Below are 14,092 nucleotides of genomic sequence, written 5' to 3'. Positions count from 1 at the left end.
GGACCAGTATGGCCAACAAGATTAGGTTGAGTCATAGGACTCTGTAGATCCATAGGAATAGAAAGTGATGCGCCTGGTCCTGAGAGCAAAGACATTAAGCCGAGAATCCCATTTTCATTATCTGACAGCATTGGTAAATCATCTTTCTCGTAACCAGCCATTTCTTGACCTGCAAAAGAATATCAAATAAACTAAAATCCAATCCACCAAAAAATAAAAATCCCAAAAACTCCAATGTCAGTAACCAATGTAGAAAAGCTTGACTTCTATGTACTATGATGGCAAGAAGAGCACTTTCAAGGTGAAAAGCAGTCCATTTTTTATTAAGCTAAATCTACAACAGGGAATTTTACTTTAGACTACAAGTTGAAGAGGGGCCACCCTTAATCTCAATCCTAGTACTTAAAAAAATATTTGGAAAGATAGCACAAATTTGCAGAATTTTAGGACTTAATTCAACACTTCTTCTTTGACCAAATTATTTGCTTTTTATGAGGGCACCTCAGCTCACATCCTCTAATTGCATTTGACATTCTTAAATTTTGTTCATTAAATAGTAACAATAAATAATACAATCAAGTTCAAAACCTTTGTGCTGGAGTTGTTTAAACAAATTTCATCATTCATTTCTAAAAGACAAGTCAAAATCTTGCAAATTTTTCCTCTTTATGAATTCTGTTAAGCAAGTATGAAAAAGCGCTTTTAACAAGGGCATCAAGTAACCAAAAGTACTTCTGAAACAAACAACAGTTTTGAGCTCTTTAAAAATTCTGATTCATGAAACCAACCACATTCTCATATGCCCAGTTAAAAGTTTTACCTATGCACACAACTACAAGACATACTCCAGAAAACTAACCTTACCTTCTTGAAGTTGAGTTCTCAGCAAGTGATCTTGGAGAAAAGAACCCTTTGTTCTCTATAATTGGCTGCAAGTAAAGAGCTTGGAATTCATTTAATGAAAACAAAAAGTACTTCTTCCACAACAAACAGCTGTTTTGAGCTCTTTAAAAGCTTTAATTCATGACACCAACCACATTCTCATGAACTCAGTTACAATTTAAATCCATATACACAACTACAAGACCCAAACAAGAAAACTAACCTTCTTGAAGCTAATTCTCAACAAGTGACAACGGAAAAAAGAACCCTTTTTTCTCTATAATTTGCTGAGTAAAGAGCTTTGAACTCATTCGATGAAAAACACAAAGTAGTTCCACAACATACAGCAGTTTTGAGCTCTTTAAAAGCTCTAATTCATGACACCAACCACATTCTCATGAACCCAGTTACGGTTTTACCTTTATAATACAAAACCACAAGACACAGACAATTAAACTAACCTGCTTGAAGCTGAGTTCTCAGCAAGTGGAAATAGAGAAAAGAACCTTTATTCTATATAATTGGCTGCAAGTAAAGAGCTTTGAACTGATCATTTACTGAAAAACACAACGTACTTCAACAAAAAAACAGCAATTTTGAGCTCTTCAAAAGCTCTAATTCATGAAGCCAACTACATTCTCATGAACCCAGTAAAAGTTTCACCTTTATAAACAAAACCACAAGACACAGAAATGAAAACTAACCTGCTTGAAGCTGAATTCTCACCAAGTGGCAAAGGAAAAAAGAACCCTCCTTTCTCTACAATTGGATGCAAGAAAAGAGCATTGAACTCATTGTTGATGAAGTGAATAGGAAACTTAACCAGCTCTAACAAGAGTGAAGGAGAAAGAGAGAGCTGACTATACTTAAATGCCCGGAAGACTTTGAAAAGTCGGTTTGTTGTAGGAAATGGTTTGGCTTCATGTTATTGGCCAGTTGCTGTTATCTACTTTGAGTCTGTCTGTGTCTCTTTTCATGAGGTGGAGTTCCTCTCTCTGTCAAGGGTAAATCACATGTATATCCTATTTGTTTCAAAAATAACAATAATAACCCTACGTGGTTACCATTGCTTTCTTTTCTATTTTTTATCATGTTAAGTATAATGTATAATACTTGTTTACTTGTTATTTCCATTTTTTTAATAGAAAAAAATAGATAATCATATACATAATTAATAGAGTTCATGGACATCCCTGTTTGTTTTTTTAGGTATATTATGACAAAATTAAACAATTGTATAATTAATATATATTAGAAATGTCATAACTTATATGCCATCTCCAATTTCAAAAAACAATTTTTAATGATTCAATAGATGTGTCAAAACTTGTGTAAACAAAGTACGGTTTTTTAAATTGAAACCGTAATTAAATATTAAGAATTTACAAAATGTAAAAAGCATGATTTATATGTTTTCATTGTCCATTTAATACTTGTTTCATACTTCTATTATTTCTAAAAATAACATGGAATGCGTTTTCAAATTTTGAAAATATAAAATCTAGTTTTTTATTTTCATTTTTCTACCAAAAATTTTAAGCAAAAAATGATGAGATTATTGTAGATTTCGGGTTTAGGGTTTAGTAATAATAACCTCGCCTTCTTAATTTTATAAACTAATAGTTACTCTCCACATTCCAAAATTAGAATATTAAGCATCAAATGTAATGGAAGAAGGGGAAATATTGTTAATTTCTAAAGTTAAAGTATAGATTTGTAGTAAAGCTATAGATCAGGAGTGAAAATGAAATTTTCTTAAACAATCAACCAACCAATATAGAGTGATAATAAACAAAGGCTACGGAGTTTACTCGTTTGGTCTTCGGCTCGCCTTCCTGGAAGTTGGCCCATTTGATATCATTTCAATTTTGGCATTTTGCGCAACAATAATTATAAAAATTACTATTTATTCGTACGTCTATCCAATTAAATCTTTCTATTTATATAATCTTTTATCATGTGATATCCAATAAAAATGTCATTAACATGTGAATATATTTTATTTTTTTTGGTTATATATTTATCATGTGACAATTAGGCATGAGCCAATAAAACTAATGTAGGGAATGGACACAATCCGGATCGAAAAGATTGAGATCGAGATTGTAAAATTTGGGAATTTTTAGATTGTTCGATGTTTAATTTAAGTCGAAGGCTAGGGTTTGGGGAGCTTCATCCTTTGACGGTTTGACCCAACCCTCAAGCAATGTATACCTTGACCCACTTAAGGTTTAATTCTTAATTTATGATTTTGTTGGGTTGTTTGGTTGGTGAGAAAATGCAAGAAAGTTAAAGAGAAAATGAGTGGCATCTGCTTGTGAAAATGAGTGGATACTTCATATGGCGGGGAGTTGACCATTTGTAAGCAATAAAGTGGAGATTGTTTTCAAACTTTCAACAATTTTTGTTTTTTAAATAATAATAACAATTATTATTAGTGTGTTAGAATTTTTGTTTTTTAATTAAGAAATATAAATCAAATTCTCCTCGACCATGTTGTTAAAGAAATTAAAAAAAAAAAAAAAATACCCCTAGGTGATCGGGTGGGATGATAGGAATTTTTTGATGTATTACTTAAGAGGTATTGAGTTCGATTCCTCTCGATTATTAGTCAGGAAGGTACATTGCAGCTTTGGAACATTAGCACAGAGAAAAAACTTTATGAGTTCAAGGGATGGGAACCATCTATCTCTAGTTAGTGCAATGTATAATACTTGTTTACTTATTATTTTAATTTTTTAAATAGAAAAAAATAGATGATCATATATATAATTAAAGGGGTTCATGGACATCCCTCTTTGTTTTTTTAATTATATTATGACAAAATTAAACAATTGTATAATTAATACATATTAGAAATGTCATAATTTATATGCCATCTCCAATTTCAAAAAACAATTTTTAATGATTCGATAGATGTGTCAAAACTTGTGTAAAGAATGTACGGTTTTTTAAATTGAAACCGTAATTAAATATTAAGAATATACAAAACGTAAAAAGCATGATTTATATGTTTCCATTGTCCATTTAATACTTGTTACAATGTTTCATACTTCTATTATTTCTAAAACTAACATGGAATGGGTTTTCAAATATCGAAAACATAAAATCAAGTTTTTTATTTTCATTTTGCTACCAAAAACTTTAGGCAAAAAATGACAAGATTATTGCCGATTTCGGGTTCAGGGTTTAGTAAGAACAACCTCGGCTTCTTAATTTTATAAACTAATAATTACTCTCTGTATCATGTTGTTAGTATCCTCTGATACGCGATACGTATACGAGTCACCAACGATACATATCAGAGAGTGAATCATAAACATATCTATACGTTGATATGTATCCTACAATATGATATGTATCCGTTTGTATCCTTAAAAATATCGATATAAATTGATACGATTTTATTAATTTGGGCCAAAGGTCCAAAAAAAAATTCAGGTCGAATTCGGGTCACCCAACCCGGTTCACTAAAACCTGTCAAATTTACCTATTTTGCATAAAAAAGGTGAAAAGGAATATGTGTTACCCATTTTACATGATAATAATAACACAAATGAAATTATAGATATTGACATTGATCTTGAAAATGATATAAACGGTTGTGAGAAAATGATATATTCTTAAATTTTGTAATTAATTTTGATTATGTAATACCATAATTTAAAACCATTAATATCACAAAATTTGCCAATTAATCATGGGAATGATATTAATTTTTAGAAAAAAATTATTATTTTTTTAAAAAAGGCATATCCTGCAATACAATACGCGATACACGATTCAAAAAATTAAGTTTTCAATAGACGATACCATACACGATTTGACAACCATACTGTATATTCCAAAATCATAATATAAAGTATACTTAATTTTTTGGTTGATAAGTATATACGTGCATAGACTGAGCATACAGATAATGAACATACATCATACAATGCCATTAGACTGAGCATGCAGATAAAATAATACATCAATTCTACTTTAACACTTCTTCCAGAGGTGCATAGACATTTGATGCAGATATCAAAGCAATTTATATCAAGACAAGGCTACATGGATTAAAGCCACCCATCTTCATTTTATAAAAATCTCATATATAACAATTATAATCACATAATCAAATATAATCTCAAGAGATTGCATTCTAATTATCACAATTAATTCATCCTCCCAGAAATGATTCAACCTGGATACATTGAGGCATAAAAATACTTAATATTAAAATAACTAATCACGTTGATGTTCAAAATAGAATCAAAGAAAATATTTTAAATACATGAACATATAGATCATCTGGTATGTCTGTGGTAATCTAGACCTTCTCATGACGAGGACACACAACGCAGATTCTAGAATAGAAAATATTTCTACGACTACGTGTGTGATATTATAATTTACATTATATATTTTTTTAAAAGCTGGCAAAATATCTAGCTTGATGTTGAAAGCTAGATACTGACACTGTACTGCATATAATCATCAATCAATAATGTGTATCTTACAAGGAGTAGAAAGACTATGATCTGGAAGAATGCTTGGACTGAGATTGTGAGGTATCAGCACGATTCAAGCGTTTCTTCCTGTATCGCCAAGCTACTTGAATACGTGTAGCACCAAGGCTTCGCCAATATGGGGATTCATACCTGCATGTGAAGAGAAAAATGATATTGTTACATCTTGTATTAACGAAAGAGAGATTTTGTTTCTTATCAAAACTTCCTAGAAAATACTGCTTATCCATTGATAATTATTTGTTCTTTCGTATTCGTCATAGAAAGTAGGATTTGGCTACAGTATCGATAAAAATATCGAGCATTTCATAACATCTTACAAGTATTACAAGTCTAACATTTGTTATAACTTGTAATAACAAGTCTCAACAGAATTTAGAAGTCCTACTTTGCTAGATCTGTTTGTTTTTTTTAGAAATAACTTTGTAAAACAATATCAACATTTGTAAAGTAAATCAGGTGAACTTACTAGAAAATATTACTTTTATATGCATTAAGATATGAATTGATTCAGAAATAACCTTATGGCTCCTTGAACGCGAGGATTCCGCAAGAATCTAGCGAAAAGACTAGTAACTTCTTCAATATCTGATGCTCGGAGCAAAAGCTTCTACATTTGTTAGCTTCTTACATGTCCTGTTGCTGAGCACCCGCTGGCCCGAGGATCTTTTTTTTTGCTTTACATATGCCACAGAAAATCATGTTGATGGAAATAAATGTTATATGTTTGCATGCGAAGCGTCTCGTGGCGAACAGAATCAATTCAATAAGGATTTATACGAATCATAATAAATACCGTCTATTTACAGCCGAAACTGTCTCAAGACACCATGTAGAAGTTTCCTCACCACAAACAGCCCCCTCGGATAAGGGAACTCTTATCCCTCTTCCTCCTATGCTCCCCATTTTTTCCCACGCACAATAACACCATCTTTTCTATCACAGCTACCGTGATCTAGAATTTTGCTTTCTTTGCTGTATGTCTTTTGTCTCAACCTCCTCACGTAAATCAACTCTAAAATTGTTCTTCCATCAAGCAAAAATCCGACCTGTGAAATGACACATTTCCAAGTTTACTACGATAGACATAATTTGACAACATATTATCAAGACCACAGCTCAAGGAATTTACAAAAGCTACCACTACTGCTAACCATAAAGACAACAATTTCGTTTTGACTGCGCATGTCACCAACTGGTATACAACTCAGATTTTAGATATTCTGTTGCTTACTTTCGTCACCAATTTGAAGCGATGGCGTCCTGATGTCTCTCGAAGGTTTTCAGGCAATTCTCCAAACAGCATCTTCTCATCCCCCCTCTGGTTGCGCCCAATTATATCGTTCATGCCAGCGCTCGTACTGCCTATTCATTACAGCAATTTATAGGTCAATTTGTAAATAGTGTTGCAATCATCTGAAGAAAGAACTAAAAAAAGATACAATTAACATTCTCATTCTCATCAACGCCATTCGTACATCTATGATCTTTTCACAGGAGAATAATAGCCCTTGATCAAGCCCACCTAGAGTCAGCAAGACTAACATCTCACTGAACCAAACCTAAGACCAGATATTCTGAATAAAGGTCAACTACTTTTTCTTTTGCTTCAGACATAAAAGTCTATAGGCCATTTGCCGGCATGATCCTTCTCGTCACTCAGGAAAAAGCTTTACTTTGGGATCCAATAACAATTTACTAGGGGATCAAATAGGGTTCCGGTCCATGATTCTAATTAGATAGAACCTACAACACTGCATCTATTTTACTGGAATGGAAAATCAAGAAAGAGGTTGTCTTTGTTATAGTAATAAATTGACTGCCTATTTATATTGTTCATTCAGGTGTTTTCAGTGACTTGCATGGTGGCACGTCTAGAGATAAACACAGCCCTGATTGGCGTTGACAAAGATCAAGTTTAAACACAATTTCACAAGCCATTAGTCAAACAAACACTTTTCAATGTAATAATTCACAAGTATGATATAAGTTTCAAACTTGGTGAAATACTTCTCTAAGGTCTTCAGGCAAGCGCCTATGGCTCACCATTGCTCCACATCTCGTCTCTTAGTGACATTTCTAACTTCCTGAAAAACGAACAATATCATTAGCAAAAAGTCCCATTGAATGATTTTATTGAAAATTGTCAAAGTTGTTTAACAAGCTAACTTAATTAGTCAAAACTATCACTTGCAAGAGAATCCTAAGCATACAAATTATTGGTAGAGAGGCATTTGAATATTGGATGTCAAATATTCATGTTAGCCGATTTTCTCTTTAAGACAAACTCTTATTATTATAATTGTGATACCTGATTTGCCACATGTAACCTTCAGAATGGAAATTTATCAAACATTTCCAGGTGAATCCGTGAATTTGAGCAGAAATCAAATGCATTAATTACAAGTATGTTGAACTCATCGTCTGTCGTTGGATCCATGTATTATCTACTTATTGAGGGTTTTGAGTTTTGTAGGGGAAAAAGTACCACTGGCAAACAATATGACAATCTTCTAAAAATGAATTAGTAAAAGTTGTACCTCTTTACGAGAGCCTGGAGGAAGTTCTGCATATTTCCAATGAGAAAAGCAAAGAGCAAGAGCCCGAGTCCCAATATGGCCATGGTAAAGGACTTCCCACAAAATAGCTTGGAGTTAGATTTCCCGCAAGAGTACTGATTTGCTTCAAATAATCAAACATAACACATAATGTCAAAAAACAAGTATCATAAGTTTACAGAGTTGAAACAATATTTATTTCTGTTGGGATCCCACATTGAAGGGAAAAGGGTGGCATGTGGGTTATAAAGGCTTGGGCATCCTCCCTTAGCAGCCGGTTTTCCAAGGAGAGTTCTACCCCAACCCATGAAAGACCCATGGCCCAGCCCAAATTGTTGAGTTATTAGAGTGTGTTCCTATCAATTGGTATCAGAGCATGATCCTGTGCCTATGTGGCAGCGCACGAGTGGCAGGCTGACCCGTGGCTGACCCGTGGCAGGCTGACCTTGGCCCGGGCTGCTACCCCGAAGAAAGGGCATGGAGGCCCGAGGGAAAAGGGGATCCGCGTAGTCCCCAGGGGTAAAAGCCGACGGGGTAAAGAGGCCGACGTGGAACGTCGGTTGCAGAAGCGTGTGGAATGTTGGGATCCCACATTGAAAGGGAAAAGGGTGGCATGTGGGTTATAAAGGCTTGGGCACCCTCCCTTAGCAAGCCGGTTTTCCAAGGAGAGTTCTACCCAACACATGAAGACCCATGGCCCAGCCCAAATTGTTGAGTTATTAGAGTGTGTTTCCTATCAATTTCACTATCGAAATACTTTTATTAAAAAGATAACAACAGAAAAAAACATATGGGAGAGAAATATGAAGCATAAACGGAAAGCGAAGTACTTCAATCCAAAACCAATTTTTTCGTAATTTACATGTTAAAACGTGTTACCATTAAGAACAAAGGAGCAATCAAGCCTGAGCTTCTATTCAAACATTAAGCAGACGCAAAACCAGTAAGATTTCAACTTAGGAATGATAGGAAAACAAATGGTCAATGACAATCAACATCCTGATATAACATATGAGGAAAAGGTATTAGGTTTGCTCAGACTTGACTCCAACTTGAGGCATACCAACAAAACATTAAACCTCTACGAACAGAACTGCTGTACGTTCTATTACCACTCAACAAATGAATTTAATGTAAAAATTAATCAGAAAATCAATGTCTAATTAGCCTACACCAAGTGAGTTCAGCAGTGCCAAGTGCTCTGGTGGCAATATTACCTGAATCCCCAAAACAGCGAATATGTGTATCTGATGGCAATATTATGTATTGTGGTAAGGTTGACAGCTTGCTGATAAATTCCATGAAATCATCTTCCCCGAAACAAGAATTAGATATTTCATCTCTTTCCAAGTATTCATTTTGTAACATTAAATAAATTTATCAGTAACATTCCCACGCCACAATCTATATATCGCAAAGTTTGTTTCCATCGCAGGCATTTCGAAGACATTGATAACCCCTGTTTACAAGAAAGAGACAGGGAAGCAAGAGAAAGTAAAGAAAAATTCCATCTACACTTCACACATTTATTAATTAAAAAAAAAAAAAAACTTTCTGGTACCATAATAACAAGAAACTTCATGTTGAATTATCTAGAATCCTATAAGTAACAGCATGCAAGGACATTATCATAACAATAGAAAAAAATGAGGAATCTATTTTGTTGCTTAAATTTCTCTATGTTCCCAGCGTTAGATTTTAAGTGCAAAAACAACATGAATGAAAGAATTTGTGGAAATGTTTGAGATGCTAATTTATAAAATGATATTTTCAAGCATGTTATAAAGTCTGAAGACATGCATTTCCGATGTGCAACCCAAAGAAGAGAGAGAGAATGATGCAATATTTTGATTGTGAATTATCACTTCAAGAAAACATTAATCAGGGACTGCCTTATGCCTGCATATCTCATGTGATAAATGATTGAATATGATTTATAATGCACCACAAACAGTTAGCAACTTAAGAGCATGCCAATGTAAAGCATGTCAAACTTCCAGATAAGCAAATGCAGGAAAGTATTTAAAAGATGAAATAAGCAAATTTTAAATGCCACAATGACTTTTGCCTACCTGTATCCGAAAAGGTACCAGCCTGATCCAATAACGTGACCGGACAAGACATAAGTGAAAGATTCATGAAAAAATTTGCCCATGCCGACTCAAATCCAGTTGACGACTGACCAGCAAACAGAGGCAGAAACCTATACAATTTGGGAACATACTGAACAAGAACTGCTGTTCGTAAAAGATTTTTAGCATAATTTGCCCCGATAATGCCAAGTTACGGGGTAGAACAATCAATATCATTATCTGTAAACAAGGAAAGGATATAACTTATGACATGGAAACACGTATAGTAACAATAAATATGAAGCATGAACATATGCGGTGGAGTAAATAGATATATACAAAAGCACATGCCTAACCAATTTCAAGTAGATTAAAAAAAATAATATAATACTAGGAGCTTAAATGTCTTCACAGAGTGTAACTTGTGGTTATACCTTCCGCCAATCCTTAACTGTCACATACACACACAATTTCATGTGCACACAGATGTACATAGATTATGTACATAACAGGAGTCACATACTAAATTATATACTATTCAAAGTTATACATATTCTGGACCAAAATCAGTTCAGACCCTAAAATCCGAGCCAAAGTCAAAACTTGATCGATTGATACATTTAAGTATAAACATCTACCATCTTAAATCATAAAGAGAATGCAAAATATTATTTAAAAAAATAAATAAATAAATACTCATGAAAGAAAGAATAAAAACATAAGAAATTACCGCAGAGAAGCGAAGAGTTTTTTTTTTTTTTTTCCTTTTTCTACCTTTTCTTTTTTGATATCCAGAAAGCGGAAGGGGGTTGAAGGATAAGGTAAACCACTGGAGGAGTGGTAATACTACGAAGAAGTCAAAACAAAAGTATCCACGAAGGTAATTGAGAGCTATTTCTTTGATGGTCAACCAACTCCCCAGCTCCAACCACCCTAGATTCGGAGCAACATGCCAGTTTAAACTGCAAATACAAATATAAATCATTTAATCAGACAAGCAAAAAAAAATCAATTAGATATATAAGTCACTGTACCATGCTGAATTACAGAAGGACTCCTTAGACAACCATACCACACAAAATTTCACAATACATATGCAATGCATCAGATAACACATATGAAGCTTTTCTCTAAAAGGATTTCTTAGTTCTAAACTAATCAAGCTACCAAATCGCAAAATCAAAGACCTTCAATGCTAAGTAAAACACAATGATAAAATAAACATAAGAAAAAATGATAGAATTTTGTTTTACCCTCAAGCGTATATCCACAATCTGACCAATGTAAACATCAGAAAACTTTATTCTGAAAATACATAGGTGACAAATAAGCAATGTAGTTCCTTTTCTTCCAGTAAAAGTATTACAAATGAGATTATCTCCTTAATCTAATCAACCATAATTGAGCTCAATCCAATCTTTCTGTGTTAAAAAGCTTAATGCTATGTTGAGCATTACTTGTCAACTTAAACTTTTAGGTCAGTGATTACTTGAATAGTATTAGTCTATTAGAACAAAGACCTTAAGTTCATATTCTGTATATCTCATGCATCTACATCTATTTTTGTCTTAACAATCCATACCCACTGACTTAGAGGAAACAATTTAAGTTATGCATTTCAGGTCACCATGTTTCTTATTTTTCTATCTACCTCTATAGTTTGAGTACATGGCTACTATTGGAAATTGATAAGCAAATTTGGAACAAAATCAATCTAAGCCTCACTCTTGCATATGCAGTCTTATGGATGTATGGCTGATCATTATGAGATTTGTAATATGAAGGCGTCACTTGTGATTCCAATAAAGAAATTAATTAGTAGCAAAAATCAGCATAAACTATATTGGCAAATGTTGTGACAAAAAAGAAAAACCAATAAGGATCAATCTACCTGAAGAGCATGTTCAAAAAGTACACGAAATCCGTCACGGATCTAAAAAACACAATAGCTTTAGTCCAGGGCCAGTTGATGGCTATGCACTTATATCCTGCATCCAGAAAAGAAGCATATGTAAAAACTACATGCTGAAGTAATGAAATAAGATGAATATTATACTGAAAATCTTGAACAGCACACAACATACTATAAAACTAACCTAAACACATAGTACCAACGAAAAGTCAAATGATGAACTACAGTTTTTAGAAAAACTTAAAAGGAAAAAGGGAAAAATAACTATCAGTAATCAACAAAAACATATATTTTTAAGAAAACTGGAAGAAAAATCACCCACCATATTTGAAAAAGAAGTAGAAAAGCCATGACCAGGGCAGCTATTGAGAAGGGTTTCACGAGTTAGAGTAGAAGATATTGCAACAACAGGAAATAGGACTTTGCTCCATGGCAACTAAAGTAAAACCATTTTGAAATCCAGTTAAAATGTCATTTGAGGGGCTGTGCTTGTCTGATCTGTTTTCTCAACATCAGGTGTTGCACATTCTTTCTCATTATGCAAATAGCAAGGTTTTGTCCAACCACGTTAAACTTGTATTCGTGTTGGTTTTCAATAGTTAATTTATTTTCATATTAGGGTAACTAAATTAGGGTTATTATGAAAGTTTTTAAGTCCTAGCTAGAACATGAAAGAAGATATGATATATCAACATTTTCGGTTAGAAGTGGATATTGATCCTCAGAAGCCATGCGCAAAGTATGCAAATAAAGATAAAACATATGGCGTGAACAACACCACACACACATATAAATAATATATGGACTCTTCCACGAAATGACTACTGCTCAGGAAGGCCTGAGTTGAAATCAACAACGTATGGTGAAAATAAGACAATGAAAATTTTGAACACTGCAATTCCTTGCTACTGGTAAAGCTATCCTTCAATTAGCTCTATACGGGGTTTTGCAGGACTTGAAAGGAAGTTAATCCGAAAAATAAGAGATACTTAAGAGGAGTGCCTTTTCTCCTTGTCCCAGAAAAATTGATTTAAAAACTTCACAAACATCTAAGTATCTTCACAGGTGCAATAATAACACTCAAAAAGCATGAGAAAGATTTGTTTCAAACGTTGAAGACCAAGCATTAAAAAAAAAGTATTTTTTGGTTCAAGATGGAATGACACATTGGTATTTTGGTATGCCCTTCTCTCTTCATGTTTCTCTGTAATCCTAGGGATAATCTTCTCATTTAAGAAATCTCTAAGCAATTAAGGAACCCTTAAAGAGTCACTATTAACAAAAAGCAATAGAAGAGAAGAATACTAGAACAAAGTAACCAAGGACATGAGTCAAAAGGAAAATAATTCTCTAGAAGCCAGAATTAACCACCCTAACCCACAAGCCCAAAGGATCTGTAAGGAAACGTAACTCGACTCTCCCAAAGAATCATGCAACATGTAAAAGGCAGAAATGATATAGTATCTTGTTCATTTAGACACTTAATGGAGTAAAAAGGTAATGGAACTCATATATGCTCTAAAGTAATATTCACCAAAGGAGTTCAACAAATAGTGATTTTATAAAATTTGATCTCCTAAGTGGACACCTATTTGGTTTGTGCTGCTAACTAAAGCCTTGGCATCCGAAAAGATAGCTCAAGCGACCACACATTATCAATTTTCTCAAAAATCTAGTAAAACATGAATAGAGTTTTCCAACTTTTGTAACAACCGCCTTCTTTCCGATGCTGTACATAGAAGTAGCAAGATCAAACTCAAAATCACGTTGACAGGTTGAAGCTTCTATACCAAAAACTACTTTTTAGAATCGTATTCAAGAACACAACATATGAAAATCTATAACTTTGGGAACAACCAAGCTTAATATTTCCACAACCAATAATTGATGAGTACCTTTTGGATGTATAACAAGAAGAAAAACAAAGGGTCTATGAAAATCGCCACCAAGCAAGAAATAACATAAAAGGTTCCACTGTTGAACAACTTTAGTATGAGGATTCATGATTCCAGGAACAAACGAACTCAGAAAGAGAAAAATCTTCTAGCGCAACCTTTGGCATCCCGTAAAGAGCATTATACTGAAAGCAAACAAAAATAAGACTGAATAATAAGTTGAGTTGTGGCCCAAAATGATTCTAGAATAAAAAATCCA

The 14,092-nt window shown here is 33.6% G+C and overlaps 1 long non-coding RNA gene across 1 annotated transcript; it reads right to left on the bottom strand.

Moving 5' to 3' along the window:
* Window positions 1–120: 120 nt before the first annotated feature.
* LOC116122152 lies at window positions 121–1,776 on the bottom strand. Its single transcript, XR_004126848.1, has 3 exons — window positions 1,587–1,776; window positions 865–929; window positions 121–169 (listed from the first exon to the last, which is right to left on the bottom strand). It is a non-coding gene; the product is annotated as an uncharacterized LOC116122152 (long non-coding RNA).
* Window positions 1,777–14,092: the final 12,316 nt, after the last annotated feature.

The sequence above is a fragment of the Pistacia vera genome, unplaced genomic scaffold (assembly GCF_008641045.1).
Source record: "Pistacia vera cultivar Batoury unplaced genomic scaffold, PisVer_v2 Contig132, whole genome shotgun sequence".
NCBI classification, from domain to species: Eukaryota; Viridiplantae; Streptophyta; class Magnoliopsida; order Sapindales; family Anacardiaceae; genus Pistacia; species Pistacia vera.
The sequence above is the reverse complement of the archived record's forward strand: the minus strand, read 5'-3'. Positions and strand labels throughout refer to the sequence as shown.